This window comes from Nycticebus coucang, chromosome 6, assembly GCF_027406575.1.
Source record: "Nycticebus coucang isolate mNycCou1 chromosome 6, mNycCou1.pri, whole genome shotgun sequence".
Classification (NCBI taxonomy): Eukaryota; Metazoa; Chordata; class Mammalia; order Primates; family Lorisidae; genus Nycticebus; species Nycticebus coucang.
The window spans coordinates 37,090,649-37,117,132 of NC_069785.1; positions in this window are offsets into that span (position 1 = coordinate 37,090,649).

Consider the following 26,484-nt stretch of genomic DNA (forward strand, 5'->3'; position numbering starts at 1 on the left):
AGGGCAAGAGACATCCCTGCCCCTCCTGACTGCTGGCCTGAGGCAGGGATGAAGGTTACAGTTCTCAAAATTTGGGGGAGACAGAAAATATTTTTGCCATTTTGGGGGGGCAATTCCCTCTGTAACATATTCCCTACTGTCAATTTTACCCTTCCATATCTGTGGAAGAGGAGAAATGTAGTACTTACCTCAGGGTGCTAGGAAGGGTTGTTCATAAACTATTTCTTAGGGGCTGAACTTAAGCCTGCTTCTAAAGGGCTACCCTAATCAGAGGAGGGCAAGCGTGATACTTCATTCTACTTTAGCTGGTCCATGTAATTTATTTTCATTCTAGATGTTGGGCTTTACTTACTTGCTGAGTTACCTCTGCTACAAAGGAAGGTCCGTTATCATCCAGGTTCCTACTAGGGGTTGGCTCAAAGAAGCTCATGGATGACCATAGGATGCTGTGTAGCACATCCAAGTGTAGATGGCTGGCAGCAAGGATTCTCCAGATGGACCCCACCATGGAGTGGCCAAACATGGTGGTTCCTTGAGGAGGAGCTGCTGAGCTGCCTCTGCAGCCGCCTGCCCATGGCGCCCACCACCCGCATGCCTCCATCTGTGTGGCCTGTTTTCCTGGTCTGCTGATTCCCATCATCCAGTCGTCCTTTGAGGTTCGTTCCTACTCCATGTTGGCGTGCATGTGCAGGAACTCTGCAATGGCCCTGTTCTGGGCTAGCAGCTTCTGGGAGGAGCCTATCTTGGAACTTTAGATTCTCTCTCCATTTGGGTAGGACAAGCCTCTACAGAACTGGGGCAAGGGATTTTTTTTTTTGCAGAAACTTGGAAGGGGTGGAGTTTCACATTCTGAGTGAGTCACAGATGAAACTTATGAGACAGATAAAGCCAGGGAAATTAGCAGAAGAATCTGTGAAGGCACTAGACAGGCGTCCTCAAACTGCAGCCCGCGGGCCACATGTGAACTATATTTGTTCCCATTTTGTTTTTTACTTCAAAATAAGATAAGTGCAGTGTGCATAGGAATTTGTTCATAGTTTTTTGTTTTAAACTATAGTCCGGCCCTCCAATAGTCTGAGGGACAGTGAATTGGCCCCGTGTTTAAGAAGTTTGAGGACGCCTGCACTAGAACTTTAAAAGCTGCATAATTGAGTAGTTCAAGACCTTCTTACCTAGATTTCCAGAGAAAAAGGGAAGAAGCAGCTGATAACTTGCTTACATAATCAATAAATATTTGCTGAAAGTTCCAATCAGATATAGAGTTAAGTTCTGCTGTTCTACTGCACAGTAGGGTGACTATGATTATCAGTAAGATACTGTATACACACATATTACAAAACAGCTAGAGGAGTTATGAATGTTCTCACCATAAAGAAATCACCAGAAAGTGATGGATATACTAACTACCCTGATTTGATCATTATCCAACATATACATGTATCAAACATCAAATTGTGTCCCATTAAATATGTATAATTAAATTAAACTAAAAAAGAAAATAAATTCTTTAAATAAATTAATTTTCTAATATTCTTTAAACAAATAAATTTTCTAAAATAAATATTTTAAATTTAAATTTAAATAAATTTCCAATTAAAAAAATAAATTAAATCTTTGTTGAATCACCATTCAACAAAGTTGAATTGCACAAGTAACTTGCACAAGTTACTATACCTCTCATTTCCTCTTCTAGCAAATGGGGACAAAAAAACCTACTTCTCAGCACTGTTGTGAGGATTAAATTCATTAAGCGTGTATTCCCATATTTGGCACATAGTAGGGGCTCAACCACTGGCTGAATTATTGTCCTTGTTACTCTAGTCCATTATTCCAAGCATAGTGTCAAGTGCACAGTCGATGATTCAAAATAGAGAAATGTTCTCTTCATGATAAATGTTAACCCAGTAAGAGACAATATATACTGTTTTTTAAAGTGCTGTGCTTTTCATTTTGATTATGAAAGGAATACCAATAAGACAAATTACCCGAACTGTTATGAAATTGGGATCATTATAGCAGTAAGTTCCTTTTACTCACAGTAACCTCAGCCTTATCAAACCTGTGGGGCCCTGGAGACACATTGGCCCTACACTGTTGTAAGATATCACGCAGAAAATAGTACAGCACACTGGTGATTATAATCAGACACTCACAGTTTTGATTGAGACAAAGAAGCAAAGAAGATAGGAGGAAAAAAACTATTCATTTTTGGAAAAAATGTGAATAAGGGAGTCTCACGAGGAAAATGTTCTTTTCCCTCAGAGCATTTCAGAAAATGGAACGTTGAACAACTGGCTGCTTCTTACTTCTACATCTGAAGGCATGACAAGTTCAAAAAAGAAAATGGACCTTGAGCTCTGGCTTGTGTGTGACCTTCAGCAGAGGTTAATTGAGATGGAAAAGAAAAAATACCAGATCTTCTCCTGCACAATTATAGTGCACATTTCCCAATCTTTTTTGCATCATTATAAAGGATTAGAGCTAACCATAAAAAAAGACTGGATTTATGAAACTCCTCATAATTCAAACAAGAGCCAGAAAACTATAAAACTTTGAATCCAGATTTTCTTTTACCCTGAGTGTGTAGTATGGTTTTTGAATTATCTTGTTTGATTGTCCTAACAACTCTATGAGGCAGCGGGCATAATTGCCCTCCATTTTATAGGGAAGCACATTGAAACTCGGAGAGATTAAGGACTTCATCCAATTTCACACAGTTAAAAAGTGTCAAAGATGAGAGAAGGTCTTTCAGCTGTTTGTCCCAGGCCACGAATACCCGGGTGAAGGGCACAGGGAGATTACGAATCTCCAGGCCTTGCACCGTGCTCGCCACAGGCTTGGCTGTCCGTCTCTGAAACACATGCCAAGATGACATTTATCATGTTTGAATGTGAATGTCAAAGTGACACTCAGCTTGAGGGAGGCTGGGTCACGTTCATGAAAAACGTAACCACAGATCAAACTCAGTCTTGTTTGCATGATGTGTTCTTTCATGAGAAAGGCACTATTTGGTGAGACGTTACTATTATTACTCTGAATCACATTATATTTGTTTCACTGAAAATAAAGTAGACCTACACTATTTTTTAAATATTTTCATTTTCTAGGCATAGTCTAAAATATGTGAAACAAAAGTTATCTGAAAAATTATTATTATCATTTTTTTTAATTTTTTTATTAAATCATAACTGTATACAATGATATGATTATGGGGCATCATACACTCACTTCATATACCATTTGACACATTTTTATCACAGTGGTTAACATAGCCTTTCCGGCGTTATCTCAGTTACTGTGCCAAAACATTTACATTCTACATTTACCAAGTTTCGCAAATACCCCTATAATATGCACTACAGGTGTGATCCCACCGATTCCCCTCCCTCTACCCACCCCCCCTTCCCCCTATTGTTAAGTTGTAGCTGGGTTATAGCTTTCATGTGAGAGTCCCAAATTAGTTTCATAGTAGGGCTGTGTACATTGGGTATTTTTTCTTCCATTCTTGGGATACTTTACTAAGAAGAATATGTTCCAGCTCCATCCATGTAAACATGAAAGAGGTAAAGTCTCCATCTTTCTTTAAGGCTGCATAGTATTCCATGGTATACATATACCACAATTTATTAATCCATTCGTGGATCGATGGGCACTTGGGCTTTTTCCATGACTTAGCTATTATGAATTGGGCTGCAATAAACATTCTGGTACAAATATCTTTGTTATGTTGTGATTTTTGGTCTTCTGGGTATATGCCCAGCAGAGGAATTACAGGATTGAATGGCAGATCTATTTTTAGATCTCTGAGTGTTCTCCATATATCTTTCCAAAAGGAATGTATTAATTTGCATTCCCACCAGCAGTGCAGAAGTGTTCCCTTTTCTCCGCATCCACGCCAACATCTCTGGTCTTGAGATTTTGTGATATAGGCTAGTCTCATTGGAGTTAGATGATATCTCAAAGTAGTTTTGATTTGCATTTCTCTGATGATTAAAGATGATGAGCATTTTTTCATATGTCTGAAGGCCGTGCGCCTGTCTTCTTCAGAGAAGTTTCTCTTCAAATCCCTTGCCCAGCCTGCGATGGGATCCCTTGTTTTTGTCTTGCTGATGCGTTTGAGTTCTCTGTGGATTCTGGTTATTAAACCTTTGTCAGAGTTATACCCTGCAAATATCTTCTCCCATTCTGAGGGCTGTCTGCTTGCTCTGCTTACTGTGTTCTTAGCTGTGCAGAAGCTTTTTAGTTTGATCAAGTCCCAGTAGTGTATTTTTGAAGCTGCTTCAATTGCCCGGGGGGTTCTCCTCATGAAATACTCACCCAGACCAATTTCTTCAAGGGTTTTCCCTGCATTCTCCTCTAGTATTTTTATAGTTTCATGTCTTAAGTTTAAATGTTTAATCCAATGAGAGTCTATCTTAGTTAATGGTGAAAGGTGTGGGTCCAATTTCAGTCTTCTGCAGGTTGCCAGCCAGTTCACCCAGCACCATTTGTTAAATAGGGAATCTTTTCCCCACTGAATGTTTTTAATTGGCTTGTCAAAAATCAAATAGCGGTAAGTAGCTGGATTCATCTCTTGGTTCTCTATTCTATTCCAGATATCTACTTCTCTGTTTTTGTGCCAATACCATGCTGTTTTGATCACTATCGATTTGTAGTAAAGTCTGAGGTCTGGTAGTGTGATTCCTCCTGTTTTGTTTTTATTTCTGAGTAATGTCTTGGCTATTCGAGGTTTTTTCTGATTCCATATAAAACGAAGTAATGTTTTTTCAAGATCTTTAAAATATGACAGTGGAGCTTTAATAGGGAGTGCGTTGAAATTATATATTGCTTTGGGTAGTATGGACATTTTGATAATGTTGATTCTTCCTAGCCATGAGCATGGTATGTTTTTCCATTTGTTAACATTTTCAGCTATTTCTTTTCTTAGAGTTTCATAGTTCTCTTTATAGAGATCTTTCACGTCTTTTGTTAGGTAAATTCCCAAATATTTCATCTTCTTTGGCACTACTGTGAATGGGATAGAGTCCTTAACTGCTTTTTCAGTTTGACTGTTGTTGGTGTATATAAAGGCTACCGATTTATGAATGTTGATTTTGTAACCTGAGACGCTGCTGTATTCCTTGATCACTTCTAGGAGTTTTGTAGTAGAGTCCCTAGTGTTTTCCAGATACACAATCATATCATCTGCGAAGAGCGAGAGTTTGATCTCTTCTGACCCTATATGGATACCCTTGATCGCCTTTTCTTCCCTAATTGCGGTGGCTAAAACTTCCATTACAATGTTGAAAAGCAATGGAGACAATGGGCAGCCTTGTCTGGTTCCTGATCTGAGTGGAAATGATTCCAATTTAACTCCATTCAGTATGATATTGGCTGTGGGTTTGCTGTAGATAGCCTCTATCAGTTTAAGAAAAGTCCCTTCTAGACCAATTTTCTTGAGTGTTCTGATCATGAAGGGATGCTGGATATTATCAAAAGCTTTTTCTGCATCCATTGAGAGAATCATATGGTCTTTGTTTTTTAATTTGTTTATGTGCTGAATTACATTTATAGATTTACGTATATTGAACCAGCCTTGAGACCCTGGGATAAAACCAACTTGGTCATGATGTATAATTTGTTTGATGTGTTGTTGGATTCTGTTTGTTAGGATCTTGTTGAATATTTTTGCATCTATATTCATTAGTGATATTGGTCTATAATTTTCTTTTCTTGTTGGGTCTTTTCCTGGTTTGGGGATCAGGGTGATATTTGCTTCATAGAACGTGTTGGGTAGTCTTCCTTCTTTTTCTACATTTTGGAACAGGTTGAGTAATATAGGTACTAATTCCTCTTTAAAGGTTTGGTAGAATTCTGACGTGAAACCATCTGGTCCCGGGCTTTTCTTTTTAGGGAGGTTTTGTATAGTTGATGCTATTTCTGAACTTGATATGGGTCTGTTCAACATTTCCACTTGATTCTGGTTAAGTCTTGGAAGGTGGCGTGCTTCCAAGTATCGGTCTATTTCCTTCAGATTTTCATATTTCTGAGAATAAAGTTTCTTGTAATATTCATTAAGGATTTTTTGTGTTTCTGATGAGTCTGTGGTTATTTCGTCTTTGTTGTTTCTGATTGATGATATTAGAGATTTTACTCTTTTTTTCCTGATTAGGTTGGCCAGAGGTTTATCTATTTTATTGACCTTTTCAAAAAACCAGCTTTTTGATTTATTGATCTGTTGTATTATTCTTTTGTTTTCAATTTCATTTAATTCTGCTCTAATTTTGGTTATTTCTTTTCTTCTACTGGGTTTGGGGTTGGAATGTTCTTCCTTTTCCAGTTGCGTGAGATGTCCCATTAAGTTGTTAACTTCCTCTCTTTCCGTTCTCTTGAGGAAGGCTTGCAGTGCTATAAATTTCCCTCTTAGAACTGCCTTTGCAGTGTCCCAGAGGTTCTGATAGCTTGTGTCTTCATTGTCATTTTGTTCCAAAAAATTGGTGATTTCTTTCTTAATCTCATCTCTGACCCAGCTATCATTCAGCATAAGGTTATTTAACTTCCATGTTTTTGTATGGGTATGCAGATTCCTGTTGTTACTCAATTCAAGTTTTATTCCATGATGGTCCGAGAAGATGCATGGAATAATTTCTATTCCTTTAAATTTACTGAGGTTAGACTTGTGACCTAAAATGTGGTCAATTTTGGAGTAAGTTCCGTGGGCTGATGAGAAGTATGTGTATTCAGTTTTGTTGGGATGAAATGTTCTGTAGATGTCTGCTAAATCTAAATATTGGATGGTTAGGTTTAAATCTAAGATTTCTTTGCTCAGCTTCTTTCTGGAGGATCGATCCAACACTGCCAAGGGAGTGTTGAAATCTCCAACGATTATGGAGCTGGAGGAAATCAAGTTACTCATGTCTGTTAGAGTTTCTCTTATAAATTGAGGTGCATTCTGGTTGGGTGCATAGATATTAATAATTGAGATCTCGTCATATTGAGTATTACCCTTAACAAATATGAAGTGACCATTCTTGTCCTTCCTTACTTTTGATGGTTTAAAGCCTACTGTATCTGCAAATAAAATTGCAACACCTGCTTTTTTCTGATTACCATTTGCCTGAAATATGGATGACCATCCTTTCACCCTGAGTCTGTATTTGTCTTTTAAGTTGAGATGTGACTCTTGTATGCAACAAATATCTGGCTTGAGTTTTTGTATCCAGTCAGCTAACCTATACCTCTTTAGAGGACAGTTTAAGCCATTCACATTGATGGAGAGTATTGATAAGTCTGGTGGAATTTTGGGTATCGAGTTTTTCAAAGGTCCAGTTGACATTTTTAATCCTTTCGCCAGTGTGGAAGTTGGAGTTTGATCCGAAGTTTCTGAGTGAGTTTACTTTTGTGGTATAGGATTGGGTTGGTCATTGTGGAGGATAGGTCTGAGAACATCCTGAAGAGCTGGTTTACTTATGGCAAATTTTTTCAACATATGAATGTCATTGAAGTATTTAATTTCTCCATCATAGATGAAACTCAGTTTAGCTGGATACAAGATCCTGGGTTGAAAGTTTTTTTGCTTTAGGAGATTAAAAGTTGATGACCAGCCTCTTCTTGCTTGAAAAGTTTCAGCAGAGAGATCTGCAGTTATTCTAATATTCTTACCTTTGTACGTTATAGTTTTCTTTCGCCGGGCTGCTTTGAGAATCTTCTCTTTCATGTTAACTTTAGTGAAGCTAATTATGATATGTCTGGGAGATGGCTTATTGGGGTCGAATCGTGCTGGGGTTCTGAAGCTGTCTGCTATCTGAATTTCAGATTCTCTAGGCATGTCTGGAAAATTTTCTTTCATAATTTCATGTAGAAGGGCCTCTGTGTCCTTAGCAGCCACTTCATCATTCTCCGAAATTCCTATAACCCTTATGTTGTTTTTTTTCGAATTATCTGAGAGCTCTCTGAGTGAGTGATCCGTTTTTGCTCTCCATTTCTCTTCCTCTTTGAGAGATTGGGAGCGTTCGAAGACTTTATCTTCAATGTCAGAAATCCTTTCTTCTGCTTGCTCCATTCTGTTACTGAGGGATTCTACTGTATTTTTCATATCTTTGAGGGCTGTAAGTTCTTGTTTCAGTGTGTCTAAGTCTTTGGTGGTTTTGTCTTTAAATTCGTTAAATTCTTGAGACAATTTTTGAATTTCTCCTCGAATTCCTAATTCCATTTTATTAATCTTGTCTGCAAACCAAATTCTGAATTCGACTTCTGACATCTCAGCCAGTTGTTTATGAATGGGATCTTCAATCACATCTGCCGTATCTTTTCTTGGGGGGGTTGATCTATTCTGGTTATTCATGTTACCAGAGTTTTTCCGCTGATTCCGCCCCATGGTTTACTCCCTTTGGTTTTTCCCCTGGGGTTTTATCGAGGGCCCGTACAGTGTTGTGGCCTGAGAAACTGGGGCCCTGTCTGGTGTGGTGGAGCAAAGTGGTTCTGTCTTGTTTTCAGCTGGTTTCTGTTCGATCCTATTGCAACTTCTACTCTGGCTTGAAGTCTCAGCTGTGTGGAAAAATCAGCAATTAAGTCACCCTGCCTGCCCACCTCTGGCCCCAGTTGGAAAAGGAGAATCAAACCTTCCTACAATCGCACACCCAGGGCACCGCCTGAAGAGTCCTCAGTCTATTAGCCCAGTTCAAAAGGTCCGAATCAACTGTCTCAATCGGCACTTGTCTCGGGTGGAAGGGTTCAAGAGGTCTCTGGGAACTGGATCACAGGGGCCTGGTGACTCCTCTGACACAGCTCACCCCAGTGCAGCGTGGAGTCTGGAGGAGCCACCCAGCAAACAGAGCAGGCTGGGAAGGTTGACGTCTCCTTCCCCACTTTGCCCCTCTGTCGGACCCAGTCACTGGTATCTCTGCAGATGGCTAACCCAGTTGCCTGCAGTGAACAGACACTCCAGGGGTTTGCACCTGCCTGAATCGCAAGGAAATCTGCCAGGCCCCCGCAGACTGCCGCTATCTAGCAGGAGGAGATGGGGCCTGACATCTTTGAGTGTTTGATGCAGGTGATGGGAAGGAGGTGTTCACTCAGGCTTAGCCCCGTCCCTGATGCATGCTGCTAACAGAACAGAACAGACAACTTTGTGAGGTTCTGTCTCTGTTCCTGTTGTCGCCTACAGGAGATGGGCTGTTTTGAGTTCAAACGTCTTTGCTGCTGGAGAATTGCGTCTGAACACCTCTCTGGGTCGGCCCCGCCCTGGAGGCTTCCGGGTTTGTGAGCCGTGTCACCGGTGGCCTCCTCTGGTTGCCCAGGGAGACAGGGGGTGTGGCCTCAGAATATCCAGAAGTGAGCGTTCTGCCATTAAAGAAAAAACGGCTGTTGATCTACCTCCAGGGAACTGCTGCTCTGGTGTGGGCACTCAGGCGACCCTTTTCTCCTCTGTCCCGCGCCCCAGAGTCAGCACTGAGTGGCCGCAGTTTGTGCTGAGTCCACACCCCTTAAGAGATCCCCCAAGAATCAGAACTCTTGGGGGATGGGCCCCCAGACCCCGATTGGGAGTGGGGCGGGGGGAAGCTAGAGTTTCATTCAGTTTCACGCAATACTACGGTCCGGGGAGGGCTCCTGCACTGCACCGCAGGGAAGTGCCGCCAAGGCTTGATTTCCCCTCAGCAGAGTGCCCTCTCCTCGCTCACATGTCCCAGAGTCAGCGCTGACCTGACGCAGCTCAGGCACCGTGCACTCCCCTCGAGAAATTACCCAGGGAGCCGAACTCCTGGGGGATAGGCCCTCAGACCCCGAGTGAGAGTAGGGGTTCTCAGCTCTCAGCCGGGAGGCCAGAGTCTGATTCAGTCTTGGGCCCCATATGCCCGGGGAGGGTTGTTGCACTGCACCGCAGGGAAGTGCCGCGAGGCGTGACTCCCCCTCAGCCCGGTGCCCTCTCCTCACTCGGCGCGCCTCAGAGTCAATGCTGACCAGTCGCAACTCGGGGACTGTCCACTCCCCTTGAGAAATCACCCAAGGATCCGAAGTCCTGGGGGACAGGCCTCCAGACCTCAGTGGGCGGGAGGGGAGTGCTGGGGATTCAGGGTTGCCGGCAAAGGATTCCCAAAGTTTTATTCAGCCCTATGTCCGGCAGGAGAACGCCACGGCACCCCAGTAGGGGAGGTAGGTCCAGTTTTTAGAAGGTCTCTCCCTGGAGTGTAGTGGGAGGGCCTATAATTTCTGCCCGCTTGTTCAATTGTGGGGCTCTAGAGCCGGTCTCATGGGGGAGGGGAACTCCCGTCCGCTTGGTGCTGGATTTCGTACCTTTTGTTTGCGTCCTTGTGATCACAACTTGCCTCAGCGGTGTTGATGTGCGTTCTGCAGCCTTCTCTCTTGGTGGGGCTCAAGTCCACCAGGATACTTACTAAATTCCTGTCCCTTAACTCTCCTTCTGGACGGGAGCCTTTGTTGAAAGCTGGCTTCAGTCCGCCATCTTGTCTCCCCTCCCTGAAAAATTATTTAATTCCAGACCTACCTACAAAAAAATTATTGTATTGCATTCAATACACACAATGAATTTAATCCTCACAACAGTGCTGAGAAGTAGGATTTTGGGCCCCATTTGCTAAAAGAGGAAATGAGACTTAACGTTTCATTTTTTTAGTGATGTGGAGTAAACCAGGGTCCCCTCCCCAGATAACACTGAAACAATTTTATCTTCTTTCACCTCTGATGGGATTCACATTGGAGAAATTAAGGGAATCCTAAATGGTTGATGATTCTTGTCTTCCTTTTTATAAAAACCCAGCTCAGATTTAAGAAAAACCATGATATATTTTTCTCATATTAAATACAAAGTATATGTAATACATATCATCTTTTTTTACAATTAAAAAGAACAAAAATTGGTTTGTGAGGTGGAAATGTTATACTTGTTTTTGCATATGTTGTACAAAACAAACCAGAACATATGAATGCCCAAATTATAAAACATTTTAGAAGCTATTTTTAAGAGGATAATAAATATTTGAAAGCATAAACTAAATGTTTCCTTTTTTAAACATCTGGAATGTTAACATCTAAATCTTCTTATTTAGAATGAAATGTATCAAAGAAAAAAGAGTTCAATACTGTCTTCCTCAGTAGTTTAAGGTTAAAATACCACTATTGAACCTTTAACATTTTCAACAGTTCAAGTAAAATGTGCTCCAAATCTTTCAACCTGTGTGTGTGTGTGTGCGCGTGCACATGTGGCTGTGGTGTATGTAGGATAGGATGGGGTCCACTTAGTTGAGGGGAACCTAAAGGTGGACACACAGACTAGAGGATGCAAATTCATTTGAGCTGTTTGAGAAAAGCTCCATTTTTGCCTTTGTTCCAATTTAGAGACAAAGATTGCCTTATTCTGATTATTCTTTTTGTCCTTTGTCTCAATAATTCCCGTGTGAAGTCTAATAAACAGGAGCGCCCCCATGGGCCATGAATAGAGAAATACCATTACAGGTGTTCTGTGTTGGTGGAAAGTAGGTATCCCCTAAACATTTATAAGGGAGATGACTATCATGAGTTTAGGTCTTTCTGAGCTTCACAGCTTAGACATTACATCCAGTTTATAGGCTCTGATGACATATTTCACTGGAGAAAAGGCTTCTTTGAACTGTATTTTGGAAATTCAAAAACATTATCTTCTGAAGTATCTGACAGACACCACTATAATTTGGGGTTTGTAAATTGGATCTTGATTACCCAGAATCATTACACAATCTGTTTCAGAAAAGCGGTTTCTATTGCACAGGATGGGGCTGAGGCCGAAGGGTGAATACAGATCGTCAGCCCTTAAAAATCCCTGGGAATGTTTCTGGTGGAATTCTTCCATAATACTATAAACATTTTAGTTGGTAGTGGCTCTGATTTTTCTGTTTCAGTGTGCAAACCTTGAAAATTAATGAAGAGAATCAAGTTGTTTTTCAAAAAAATGTATCTGAGGCATGACTACATCCCCTCCATATCAAATTCAGAACTTCATATCATAAATAACTTATTGGCTGATTGCATTTTTAAAATGACATAATGCAGGAATTCCTAATCTTGGCTTCATGAATGTTTGACATTGTTCTCAAAATTTTATTTGTATGGATAATACCTTGGGTAAAGAGTGTGCCTCAACCCCTTTATGTATTAGATTTTTAAAGTCCATAACCACCTCAATCCCCTAGAATTTATGAACTCCCTGATAATAAATGAGCAGACGGGTTTATACGAGACCTTCAAACAGAAGGTCTTTGAGACCACGTTTCAGTTCCCCTTTCCCTCATCTGCTGTTGCTTCTTTCAGTCTTGTTTACTGTGTGTCGTGCTGAGGCTCCTTCCTGGTCTCATGCTCCTGTGCGTGCATAGTCAAGTTAATAATGAGAGACGTGCAGAATGGTTGCTTCCACTGCCTGTCTGTTCTTCTCATTCTCAATAAGGTATCGATTCTTAGTTTTGTAACTAGTTGGACAATAAAGAAAAGATTTAAAAATTGTTCTTCTTCACTCTGCTCAATGTGAGAGCCTACATGAAGCCTGGTTTATTCCTGAATGGTAGAGCTGGATATGGATCTGTAATAATCAGAGTCAAAGGCATTAAGCAGGACCCCCAAATCTATCCAGCAAAGAAAACCCTAATCAGGTCTTCTTGATTTATAACCTCTTTGCTCTTCCTATCAAAAACAATTTCATTTTCAGTGGTAGGATCCTTACGTCTTACGTCAATATTACCACATTCCAGCCAGGCAAGAGAAGGGGAGAGGGTACCTGCCATTGCCCAGGCTCCACTGATGCCTTCCTGTCCTCTGGATTTCCACAGTGTCCAATTCTTCGTTTCATATTTGCGTCCTGGCCTCTCTCTAAAGAGAGTGGAATGGAAGAAATAAGAAAAAACAGTGTAAGACCAAAAGAGTACATTTCAAATGGACTAACAATCAACATCTCTGTTTTTAAAATCTCCCTTGTCAATATAAGCATCATTTTCTTGTGTTTGCTTTATCAGTATTTGAATTGCTACCCTTATCATAGTTCTTAATAAAACTAAATTCACTAGTGGTTTTCATAGAATTAGGGAGTCATACACATTCACTACATATAATCTGACTCATTTTAAATAAACCTCCTTATATAAATAACATCTTTTTCTGAACATTCTTGTAACAAGTTGTTTTGAAAGCCAAAAGTGCCAATGCTAATAACGTCCATAATTATTTCTCTACAACTTATGCTTTTATGTATTATATAAGAAAAAATGGTAAAAAGGACTTTAAAAAGAGTCCTCAACTTGAATTAAATAAGTGAGAGATAGAAGAAATTATAGTACTTATGTTGGGAAAGCTATTTCAGCTTTTGAATCTTTTAGTTATGGCATGACTAAGAAAAAAATGGAACGCCTACATACCAGCATACAAAATGGGTTTTAGTTAGGAAAATTGGTTTTAGCAAAAGACAACTGGAAATGATTTAAAAAAGCAAAAAATTAAAAAGAAAAACAAAAAACTCTCCTTTCTGTCTACCTCTATCGTAATCGATTACCTAGAAAAACTCTAATCTTCTTAAAACCCAATTCTCCACCCACTCTCTGCCTCTGCCAGATTTTAAAGGTGGCCAGAAAAAAAAACACAGGCTGATCTCATTTTAAATGGAGAAATGTTCATTGGTTTCTCAGCAATCCTACTACATTTATGTAGTCAGTTTATTTTCCTATTTTTCTAAGCTACCCGTTTTACGCCCTGGCCCTTTCCTTTTTCCTTCAACTTCTAGCACTTCTCTCTCCTCCTCACTCTCTGCTAATGATCTTACCCTTCTTTCAAGATGAGATTGGGAAATCAGAAGAGAGCTGCTTCCTCTGCCCACCGTCGAGTCTACGCCCATGTGCTCTGCCTTCACCTCCTTGACAGTGGGGAGCCAGTTCCCGTGTAAGACTGACTCCCCCACCTGGGCAGTGGCTCCCATTCCCTCTGGGCCATTCCAGGACTTCACCTCTACAGTTACGCTAGCTTTTTCTTGTATCGTCAATTTTGACTTTTCTATAGAATCATTCTCATCAGCATAAATACTGACTGCAACAACTTTCATTAAAAAATGCTCTTCTGTAGACCCCATATCCTAACTATCGTCCAATTTCTTTGCTCTACCTAGCAGCAAGACATTCAAAAGCCTTCTGCATCTAGATTCTCCATATCCACCTCTCCAATTCTCTCCCCAACCTGCTCCATTCAGCCTCTCTTCTCTGTTCCTCCATAGAAAGTATTCCTGTGAGAATCCCCAATATTCTCCTAGTTCTACCCAATGGCCAGTTCTTAGTCCTCACCTTATTTGACAGATCTAGTGTTTAACACAGCTAAATTTTCTCTTTTTCTTGAAATACATTCCTCTTTCTTTGTTTGCTGAGACACAGTGCTCTGCTAGGATGCCCATTACCTCAGGGCTCCTAGTCTCCTTTGCTGAATCTACAAACTCTTGCAGTACTTGATATTTTTCCTTCTCCTTCAATTTCCCAGGTGTTTACCCCCCTTTCGTAGTTTAAGATATTTATGCTGATGCCTTCCAAATCTATACCTCTTGGTTCAAAGTCCTTACAAGGGTACGTGTGAAATTTACTAGGTGTAGAATATAAATGTCTTAACACAATAACTAAGAAAATGCTGTGAAGGCTATGTTAACCAGTGTGATGAAAACAGTTCAAATTGTATATGAAACCAGCACATTGTACCCCATGATTGCATTAATGTACACAGCTATGATTTAATATAAAAAAACTCCCTGAACTAAATATTTATCTTCACTTGAGTGACTGATTGACATGTCTGCATCTGTAGTTAAGAAAAGCAGAAAAAAAAATGGCCAAAACCATATCTCCCTGTTATGAACAGAATATTTGTGTCCCCCCTCCCTAGATTCAGATGCTGAAACCCTATGCCCAATGTGATGTTATTTGGAGATGGGGCTTTTTAGAGGTAATTAGGGTTAGATGAGGTCCTGAGGGTATAGTGCCCTGGTTTGATGGGATCAACGTCTTTGTAGAAGACGCACCAAGAGCTAGTGCTTGCTCGCTCTCTTCTTCTCTGCCATATAGGGACACAGAGAGAGCAAGAGACCACTCACCAGGAACTAAATCAGCCAGCACCTTGATCTTGGACTTCCTACCTTTGGGAACTTTGAGAAATGAATTTCTGTTTTTAAGCCACCCAGTTTATGATATTTGTGTAGCCCAAGCCTTCCAAACTGCTTCTTCATGGGGTACCCCATTTTGATAACTGGCACCAGCATTTAACCTCTTGCTCAAGCCAGAGGGCCAGGAGCCATCTTGGACTTTCCCATTTTCCTCATCCAAGTTTACCAATAAATCCTATCAAGTCTTCAAAACATCTTAACCATTTCTTACCACTTTAACTGCTAGGAATGTAGCCCAAAATACCTAACATCTTTAGCATAAACTATTGTACAATATTCTAGTGGATCTCTCTGCATGCACTCTTCCATATGCTCAACTCTAACCCCAACATAATATCGCCCACGTAGCAGCCACAGCTATCTTTTAGAAAGGTGAGTCATAAAATGTTACTTCCTCTGAAAGTTTTCTTAGCATCCCAGGACATGCAGAATAAAATCCAACTTCTGAAGTGTGAGCTCAAATGTCCTCTGAAATCTATCTTGATTCTTTTATTTATTTATTTATACAGAGCTTCAAGCTGTCACCCTGGGTAGAGTGCCGTGACATCACCGCTCACAGCAACCTCCAACTCCTGGGCTCAAGCAGTTCTCCTGCCTCTGCCTCCCAAGTAGCTGGGAATACAGGTGCCCACCACAACGCCTGGCTATTTTTTTGGTTGCAGCCATCATTGTTGTTTGGTGGGCCTGGACTGAATTTGAACCTGTCAACTCAGGTGTATGTGGCTGGTGCCTTAGCCACTTGAGCCACAGGCACTGAGCCAATCCTTTCTATTTTTTATGTGCTTTGCTCAGCTCCATTTGTTGCTTCTTTTTTTTTTTTTTTATGAATGATTTTTTTTTTTTTTTATTGTTGGGGATTCATTGAGGGTACAATAAGCCAGGTTACACTGATTGCAATTGTTAGGCAAAGTCCCTCTTGCAATCATGTCTTGCCCCCATAAAGTGTGACACACACCAAAGCGCCACCCCCCTCCCTCCATCCCTCTTTCTGCTTTATTCTTGCCTTAAAGCCTCTGTGGGAGCTAGTTAGTCCTTCTGAAAGGCTCCAGTCTCAAACCTTTGCAGGGCTAACTGCCTCACTTCATCTAGGTCTCTGCTCAAAACCCACCTCCTTGCAAAGGCCTCCTCTGTCTTTCTCTCTTTCTTACCCGCTTTTTATCTCCTCACAGCTCTTAAAATCTTTATTTCTTAAAATCAACTCTCTTTCACCAGAATGTAAACTTCATGAAGACAAACTCTTTCTTTGTTTTTACCACTGAATCTCCACCGCCTAGAAGAGCCCTTGCTAAAAAGCAGATCCTCAAAAGATAGACAAGTAGAGGGAATGAGTGGATGAATGAATGAATACACAGTTTTCAAAAGTGCTATTTATGAATCTTAAGGTCTGGACTCTCTTTTCAAAAATTTGTTCTTCTTTGAATAAGAAAGGAAGCAAACAACTAAACTCATAAACAAGTGATAACAACATCTGGGGCTAGTTCCTTGTGAATTGAGATGATTTCAAAGTGGCAAAGACAGAGGTATAAGCAATGCTTACACCACGCTTACAACCATTGTGAGAAAGTGAAGAAATGGGAGAAAAAAATCAAATTTTCTTTTTTGGGTCCTCAGTGAAAAGCAAGGTCAAAGACATTGGTCCCCCAATGTCAACCATAACTGCACCTTCCCGACACACACATCTTTTGAGCTAGAGTTATTTCATCTTACTTGGGCTTGATTGAAGATTGTGCTGAGGCTGCTATTGACTCCAGCAAACAAAATTAGTTTTCTCCCTTCCCTCTTACCTTTTAACATTTTTAATGATTGATTTTACAGCCACGTTTCACTGTCCTTTATCTGTCCCATCCTGAATTCTAGTATTGATATGGACCCCCAGTAAAATGCAATGTCCTCCCAAATGCTACCTCTTATAATATTTCTTACCTAGCCTTTGTACTGTAGAATGAATATAACACTATCCATGAAACGAAACACTGAGATACAGGACTTTTCATTCAGCTATGAAAATGTACTAATGCAAGTAGAATAAGCTAATGCAGTGGATCTAAAAGTTATGTCAAGTAATTTATCCAATCACATCCTCAAATACATCTCTGTGCATTGACTGTATATAATTGGAAGTAGGAATAAAGGGCAAGCACCAAAATATTACATCTAAATTAGTCAGCTATTTGAATGAGCAGCCCTTGGTGGACTGTGTTGGTCATGATACTGCACATTACTACCCTCTAATGACATGCTAGGACAAATGCTCAAAACAACTAATTCTTTCCATAGTTGCCTGGCTGGCCTTGAGCAGCAAAAGGCAAGTGGATTTATTCTGTTCTGGCAGCAGCTCAGTGGGAACATAAACTAGCAATGCTGGGGAATAGAAGGTCTACAAAGAAAAGGAAGTTCTACTCGTATACTATACTGAAGCCTCAAATGCCAGCTACACTTAAACCAGAAGCAATGTGAGTGGTAAACGTTAACATTTTCAAATAATTGTCTGATATTCATGGCAGAATCTATAAAAGGTGACTTTGAATAATCCCTTCCCAGCAAACCTGTAAAAGTTTTATAAAATATGCTGCAAAAATGACTCACAGTAGATGTAATTACTGTGCAACCTTGGAAACTGATGTAAAAAATTCAGCTGCCAGCATGTTAACAGCCACCTAATATATGGGTTGTTTGATTGGACTCTTTGGGCAAAACTGCAAAATTCCTAACCCATTGCTGCTATATATTTTATCAGGGCCAAATTTAGCTACTTTCATTTTTTAAAATGCCATTTCAGACATCACAGTGAATCAAGTCAATGTTATTTAATTGCTTGCATACATTATAATCTAATCCATTTCCCCAAACACTAATTTAACTAGTTATTATTTATTTTTATTTTTCGAAGCAGTAGCAGAATTCTAATGCCTGAACTATGAAACTTAGAAAAATCATTGCATTCTTAATAAAAACTGAAAGTGTCAGTAGTGAAAATTCTTCCTTTATGCATTCAACAACTTTTTTTAAAATACAGTAATCCTAAATTAACAATTTTGTATAAAAACAGTTTATTGCTTATATCCTGTTTTCAATTGTAACATAGCATTTCTATGGACAGAGGAAAAAGCCACGTTTTAGAAGAATGCAACATCCCCCCAAATGCTACCTCTTACCATATTTTTACCTCCTGCCTTTGCTTTGGCTAAGGTGATACTGTTAGTTTGAGAGCTAATGCCATCTAGAGATGTCAACTTTTGAAAGATGTTCCCTTATTATAAAATACCACTCCATGATTATCACTATCCTAGGCTTTGTAAACTGATCTTATGTTAATGTTACTACAAGTGTTTGCTAGTCAGATGACCTTAACAATGAATCTTTTAGAAAATGCACTATCCCTTCTATTTTTTAATGTAGTTCATTGTACAACCCCTCTCCCCCCAAGCTTACCTGTTTGGTAAATTCACATGTATAACATTTTTTCCAAATTTGCCCATCAAAACCATGAATAAAAGAATAGATGATTAACACATGTTCTATCAGCCTTCTTTCAGATAGCAATACTATTAGGATCACCCAAATGCAGTAGCCACCGCACAAACCGAGTTGAGCTCTTACAGTCTTACACCTTTATGACATATGTTCTCTTTATTCTAAGACTTAAATTGCAAACAGGCAGGGATTTTGTCTTAATAATCTATGTGCCCCAGTAAAAATTTGTCAGGTTGAATTCCCAGTTTTGTACCAGTAAAACAATGCCTCATCTTAGTATATGGCTCACTCTGGCAGAACATTCTTTGATTTACTTATAGAGAAGTAAAATTAATTTTAAAGAGGAGAGTTTTTTAAAACCATATTAAAATTTGCCTAGGAGGAGGTTTGGTGGCAAAGCTTTCAAGTATCTATAACAATAAAGGCTCCCTGTTTTTACATTTCCAATTCTATAACTACAGGTATTAAAACTCAAATTGTTCTACATAATTAATTTCAGTTCTATATAAATAGGCTTGTAGATGTTGTATGAAATTAAATTTTCCAACATTCAATTTAACATTTTTGAAGGATTATAGTATTTTGTTCCTAGTATGGTGAATTGGGCAAATGCTAGGCCCAAAAGTTATTTTGACTGCAAACACAGCTTTAATGTTTAATCAGCTTAAACATGTTTTCTTAAGTCGTTATGATTAGTAATTAGAAGACCCAAGTCTACTTCACCAGCTAAGCTTGGTGTATAATTTTGAACAACCTAAATTTCAGCATGGCAAATTTACTTAATACATTTCTTTTGGAAAGATGTTTGGAGATCACTTAGGAATCTAAAAATAGACCTGCCATTCGATCCTGCAATTCCTCTGCTAGGTTTATATCCAGAAGACCAAAAATCACTTTATAACAAAGATATTTGCAACCAGAATGTTTATTGCAGCCCAATTCATAATTGCTAAGTCATGGAAGAAGCCTAAGTGCCTATTGACCCATGAATGGATTAATAAGTTGTGGTATATGTACACCATGGAATATTATGCAGCCTTAAAAAGATGGAGACTTTACCTCTTTCATGTTTACATGGATGGAGGTAGAACATATTCTCCTTAGCAAAGTATCTCAAGAATGGAAGAAAAAGTATTCAATGTACTCAGCCCTACTATACAACCAATTTATAAACACCCACACTTCCATATGAATGCTATAACCCAACTACAGCCCAAGATGAAGGGGAAAGAGGAGGGGGAGGGGAGAGGAAGGGAGAGGATGGGTGGAAGGAGGGTAATTGGTGGGACCACACCTATAGTGTATTTTTTTTTTTATTAAGTCATATACACATAGATCATGAATACATTTATGCACATGTGGGGTACAATGTGTTGATTTTTTTTTATACAATCTGACATGGTTACATGAAACCAGTGAACATAGCTTTTGCCTCTTTACTTGATTATTGTGTTCAGACATTTATATTCTACACTTGACAGATTTGACCTGTACCCTTGCAATATGCTACCTATGTTGTATTTTACAAGGGTATATGTTAAATCTACTAAGTGTAGAATATAAATGTCTTAATACAATAACTAAGAAAATGTGGTGAAGACTATGTTAACCAGTTTCATGAAAGTATTTCAAATTGTATATAAAACCAGCACATTGTACCCAATAATTGCATTAATGTACATAGCTATGATTTAATAAAAAAAGAAGTCTATAGAGTATACAAGAATTGTCCAGAAACCCCCAGAGAGCAATAGAATTTAATATGCCTACGAAGTTTTAATATCCCATCTCAGATAATTTGGGGCAAGTTTCTTATAGTAACAAAATAAATTACCATCTAAAATATCATTAAGATACTAGATTTCTTAATGTATGTGCTATAATTGATGACAGAATGAAGAATTATGTCATTTTTTGGAAACTGATGGGGTTTATTTAGGACATGCTATGCCAAAATATGGCATCTTAGTACATTAAATATTTGTAACCACCACTGATTTTCCCTCCCCTTCTCTCTGAAGCAGGAAGGATATTGAGAGGAATCTGAGCAAACAGGTCTTGGTAACTTTTTAAGTTGCCCCTCAATTTACTACGTGTACCTCATACTCATTGCCCTATCATATTTCCCCCAAACTTTCCACTTTTTATCAAACTTAGAATAAACACACTCAGGTTTAACCATTTCTTCAGGTCTTCATTTCCTTATGAAGGTTTCTATGTTACATAAAACTTACATTAGATAAATTTGTAAGTTTTTCTCTTATTAATCTGTCTTTTGTTATAAGGATTCTAAAAACTTAGGGGGGTAGAGAAAAACATATTTTTCCTCTCTTACAAATCCAAGAGTTAACAATGATTTTTTTTCCAGCTCAAAAACATTAACTGCAGAAGTATAAGATTCTGCTTTGGCCTCCATTAACATTCAAAAGATGATAATGATGTTAGTTTGATAGGGAAGAAAGCAAAAATAAAGTCTACGTATGTTTTGTTCAAAGTTGTTTTAAAAAGTGAATAATAGTGATTGATGTTAAGGATTATAACAAAAATAATGCTGAAAAACATCAAATTGCAGAACTGTTTTCCCAAAGGCGACTCTGTCACAAGTCTGCTACTGAGATGAAGCCCTAGTCAATCTATTCTAGTAAGGGAAGTGGGCATGAAGGAGCTAGAAAATTCTATTCTCAAGCACTGGGAAAGAGGAGCTTACGGAAGATGAGGCATCATGTTGCAAAAGACAATTAACAAGCTTCTGATTAAGGAAGGAAATATTTTCTACTTTTCAGAGGTATTAGCCAGAAGAGTTATGACTGTCAAAGGAAGAGAATTCCCTTCAATAACTTTTACTTCAATACATGCCTAGTCTAGAGAAATCTATTTATAACAATCAACAATAAAACTAGAAATATCTTTAAATGATGCTTTAAAATTTGGGGGCAAACAAAAGCTTGTTTATTAAGAATATGATAAAGAGTAAAAACACAATTGTACCTTTTTTAAAACCATAAGAATTCTCAGAAGAGTAGCAGCAAGAACAACAGAAACAACTTGTTTCGGTATGATGCTTAATAGCAAACAACAACGCTTTTACGTACGTTGTCCCAACTGATATTCATAGAGATGAAAAATTTGTCAGCAATAGTCTATAATAAAAATTACATTTTACATCATGTGGTACTCCTTTTGTTCCATACTGGGATTTCCTTCCTTCCTTCCTAAATTCCCTCCCTCCCTCCTTCCTTTCCTTCCTTCTCTTCTTACCTTTTCAATCTCTCTCTCTGCAGATAGTCAAATACTTGCCCCATTTGTTTCAAAATCAGACATCTGGCAACCCCCAAGATTAGATAGATAGTTTAATGGAATGGACCATTTGTAGCTAAGAATAATCTCTAACTTAGTCTTGCTCTAAAGTCACAACACTTTGAACTAGCCTACAACATTTTCATGAAGGAAAGAACTCAGCTTCCCTGGTCTTCTCTCTTCCTGATAACTTTCACAACCCCCTTCAACTGCCCAAATTGTGATGGAATTGTAGATAAGTGAAGGAGAAAGGCACTGCCATGCATAATGACTCTTGAATTATCACAGGGTGCTAACTTTCCTGTACTTTTAGATACTGCACTAAGTTGATCCCCAAATGACTAGATTTTGGCCCTGTGGATCGAGTTCTCTTTCTGTTGTTGGAGATTTCTCAGGGAAGTAAGGACTCTCTTATGCTTACTGAATGACACTGTAATATTTAAAGTATTTCTGAGGCAGAAATGACTTAATAAAATTTAGTTCAAAACACATTTTTTTTTAATCCACAAACTGGACAGTGTTTATTTATCACATTCAAGGAGCTTTAGGATGTAAGGGAATGTTCTTTTAAGTTTCTAGATATTCTTTTTATTTTTATTTCATTTTTTTTATTGTTTGGGATTCAGTGAGGGTAGAAAGAATTAGGTTACACTCATTGCATTTGTTAGATAAAGGCCCTCTTATACTTGTGTCCCGCCCCCAAGAGGCGTGCCAGACCTTGTGACCACCCTCTCCTCTCCCTGCTACATCATTCCCCTACCCCACCCCTTGTATTATATCATCTACTGCCTTCATATTAGAATTGAGTACACTGCATTCTTGCTTCTCCATTCCTGTGATGCTTTACTAAGAAAAATGTGTTGCACCTCCATCCAGGTTAGTACAAAGAATGTAAAGTCTCCATCGTTCTTTTTTTTTTTTTTGTGAATTTTGGCCAGGGCTGGGTTTGAACCCGCCACCTCTGGCATATGGGACCGGCGCCCTACTCCTTGAACCACAGGCGCCGCCCATCTCCATCGTTCTTAATGGCTAATAGTATTCCATGGTGTACATATACCACAGCTTGTTAATCCTTTCTTGAATTGGTGGGCATTTAGGCTGTTTCCACATTTTGGCAATTGTAAATTGGACTGCAATAAACAGAGTAGTGCAAATGTCCTTATGATACAAGTATTTTTTCCTTCTGGGTAGATGCCTAGTAATGGGATTGCATGATCAAATGGGAGGTCTAATTTGAGTTCTTTGAGGATTCTCCGTATTTCCTTCCAAAAAGGTTGTATTACTTTGCAGTCCCACCAGCAGTGTAAAAGTGTTTTGTTCTCTCCACATCTATGCCAGCATCTGCAGCTTTGAGACTTTGTGATGTGGGCCATTCTCACTGGGCTTAGATGATATCTCAGGGTAGTTTTGATTTGTGTATCTCTGATAATTAGGGGTGATGAGCATTTTTCATATGTTTGTTAGCTATTTGTCTTCTTTAGAGAAGGTTCTATTCATGTCTGTTCCCCAGTAATATATGGGATTATTGGGTCTTTTTTTGTTGATTAATTTGAGTTCTGAGTAGATCTTAGTTATCAAGCTTTTGTCTGATTCATACTATGCAAATATCTTTTCCTATTCTGAAGGATTGACTATTTGCTTTGGAGGAAATTTCTTGAAATAAAATTTTAATATTGATGATTTTCTAAAAGTTTTATTTATAATAAAGAACCTTCATATGGCTGAAACCTTTGACTTCCAATGTTTACCACTGGAGCATAGGACTGGTCTGGACTTGATTCTCCTGAGCTGAATGATATTGCCTTATAAAGAGAAAAGAAGGTCTTAATCACAAACTTTATAAAGAAGATGCCGGACTACTGCTACATGAACTTTCAGTATATTGTGTCCAGGAATATGCATGTAGTACTATTTCAAGTCCTCTTTACCGATAATTTAACGCTGCCTCTAAATTTAATGCCTATTGCCTTTTCACCAGAAAGCAGTTTTTACTGATGATAATGATGATGGTCATTAGGGCCTTGGAGACTTTTAAAAGGATCCAAGGATGAATGAATAAATAAAAACCATGATGACTCATTCTGCACCGAATGCCATTAGTGTAACGCACAGCTCAGCACAGTTCCTCTCCCCACAAAACTGCACTATTTAAATGTATGTTACATTTCTTTTTTAAACAAAATGAGTATAATTTATTCAGAGAATATTATGAGATTGTGGAATGTCAGCAATTCAAGTAGGTAAGATGCAAAAAGGAAATACATTTTCACTATGTTGATTTGTTTCTCTGAAACTAGTCCTAGTAAAAAGTAATCAGATTCTGTCAGGCTCTCTGATCATTCCTTCCTTTTGGAATGCAAGGAGCTTGTTTTTGTCATATTTTTGTTGCTTACTCTAATTTTGTGTTTTAAATCTATTACAGAATATCCAGTTGAATTTTCTTCTAATATTAGTCCAGGATAAGTAGGAAAAATATAGATATTGGGATCTTAGAGCACCATCTTTTACATTAGTTAAATTAATACAGCTTAATAAATATTTCGCACTCATATTCATAAAAACGTGAATGTGTAGATTCTGCCCTTAAAAATTAGCATACAAGCATAAAGAGATATTCCCAGAATTATTCTTTTTTTATTTTTTAATTTTTAATTTTTCTATTTCTTTTTACCCAGAATTATTTTTATGAACGCATATGTAATATTTCCTCAAAACTAAAGGTGCTACAGGATGGTGTGTTATAGGCCATTATGGTGCATTTTATTTCATAAAGGATTAAACTTTGGGCACCGGCACCCATAGCTCAGTGAGTAGGGTGCCAGCCATGTACATTGAGGCTGGTGGTTTCCAGCCCATTGTGGGACTGCTAAACAACAATAACTGCACCCCCCCCCAAAAAAAAAAACAATAGCCAGGTGTTGTAATGGGCACCTATAGTCCCAGCTACTTGGGAGGCTGAGGAAAGATAATCACTTAAGCCCATAGAGTTTGAGGTTGCTGTGACATAGTGAAACTCTGTCTCCAAAAAAAAAAAAAAAAAAAAAAGGGATTAAACTTTGGAAGATCCCAAGGTTGCAAAAAGATTTATAATCATTATGCCCTGACTTTATTAGTACAGACTCTGCTTTTCTCTTTATGAGTTGATTTCCAAGTCATTAGTCAGTGTTCTAATGACATATATGGTATGCAGCCATTTCTCTATTTTCCATACACCTATTTTCCCTTTCTTCTTGGAGCAGACAGTGGAATAGTGAGCCAGAACTCATATATGGAAGATTCTGGGCCTCACTATCCATGAGAGAGCTGGATAGTGACTGATGTTGGGATGGTTATCAGAGTACCCGTGACTTGCTCTCTTCCCCATAACATAAAGGTTATAATGCCACAGTGTTGGTAGGACGTAATTATTATTATGTTCTTTAGTCTGCAAAGAAACAAAAGACCAAAAGACCTAAAGATTAAGAGTTAGCTATAGAAATAAAAAAGATGAAAACTTTACACCTTTCATATTTACCTGGATGGAGTTGAAGTGCATTTTTCTTAGTAAAGTACTATAAGAATGGAAAAGCAAGTATCCAATCCAATACCAATATGAAACCAGTAGATACACAACTACATGCCCACACAAGAGAAACACACACTTGAATTCAAATATGGTGAAGGAGTAAGGAGGGAAAGGGGAAGAGGGAAAGTGATTGGTAAGCTCTCACCTAAAATGCACAATGGAAGGGTATACAGCACACCCCCTGGGTGAAGGGCTCAACTACAACTTGAACTTAACCTAAGAAATGCAAACAATATAATGTAATAATTTGTACCCTCATATTAATCTGAAATTTTTAAAAAGTTAGCTATTAAAGGTCCTTGTTTTAAACAAATTCAATGTATTAAAATCTGCATTTACATAAAGATAAGTGAGCAGTTATTCACTTTACTTTAGAAATATCTGATACAGGAAACAATGCATTTTAAAAGCTAACATCCATAAAATGTTCAAAGTACAATTCAATTTGCAAATATTGAATTCAAATGCACCTATAGCAAGCTCTCAAGTACAACTGCATTTTAAAACCCACTGAAAGGCTTTGCATGCAAGTTAGTGTAATATGATAAAAGAATAGTACATCAGATTGGAATTGATTGTTTTGAATCAATTCAGTCAGTCTCCCATTTACATGAGGCTTGTCCAATGAAAACAAAAACTTTCATCGGCCTGAGAAGAGTGAGAACTTCCCATTGCTACTTAAATTGGAAATTAACTAGCTGGTTGGTATAAAGTTTTGATTTTTGATCTTGACTTGTATAATGAGAATGAAGTGTGCCTTTTTGTTCACACCTCTTGCCTGGGTAGCCAGCTACTCAGTGACATATACCAAGTACATACTGATGTGTCTCTGTCTCTTAGAAGGATGAGTCAAAGCTCTTTTGGTAAAATGCTCTTGGAACATGAATGGTAGAGCTTCCCCCATAGTCAGAACTGGTTTTGGGAATGAGATTTGTCTATTTTTTTATGTAGACCAGGGAGCCTGATTTACACTGGGGTTGGTCCAAAAAGTCAACTA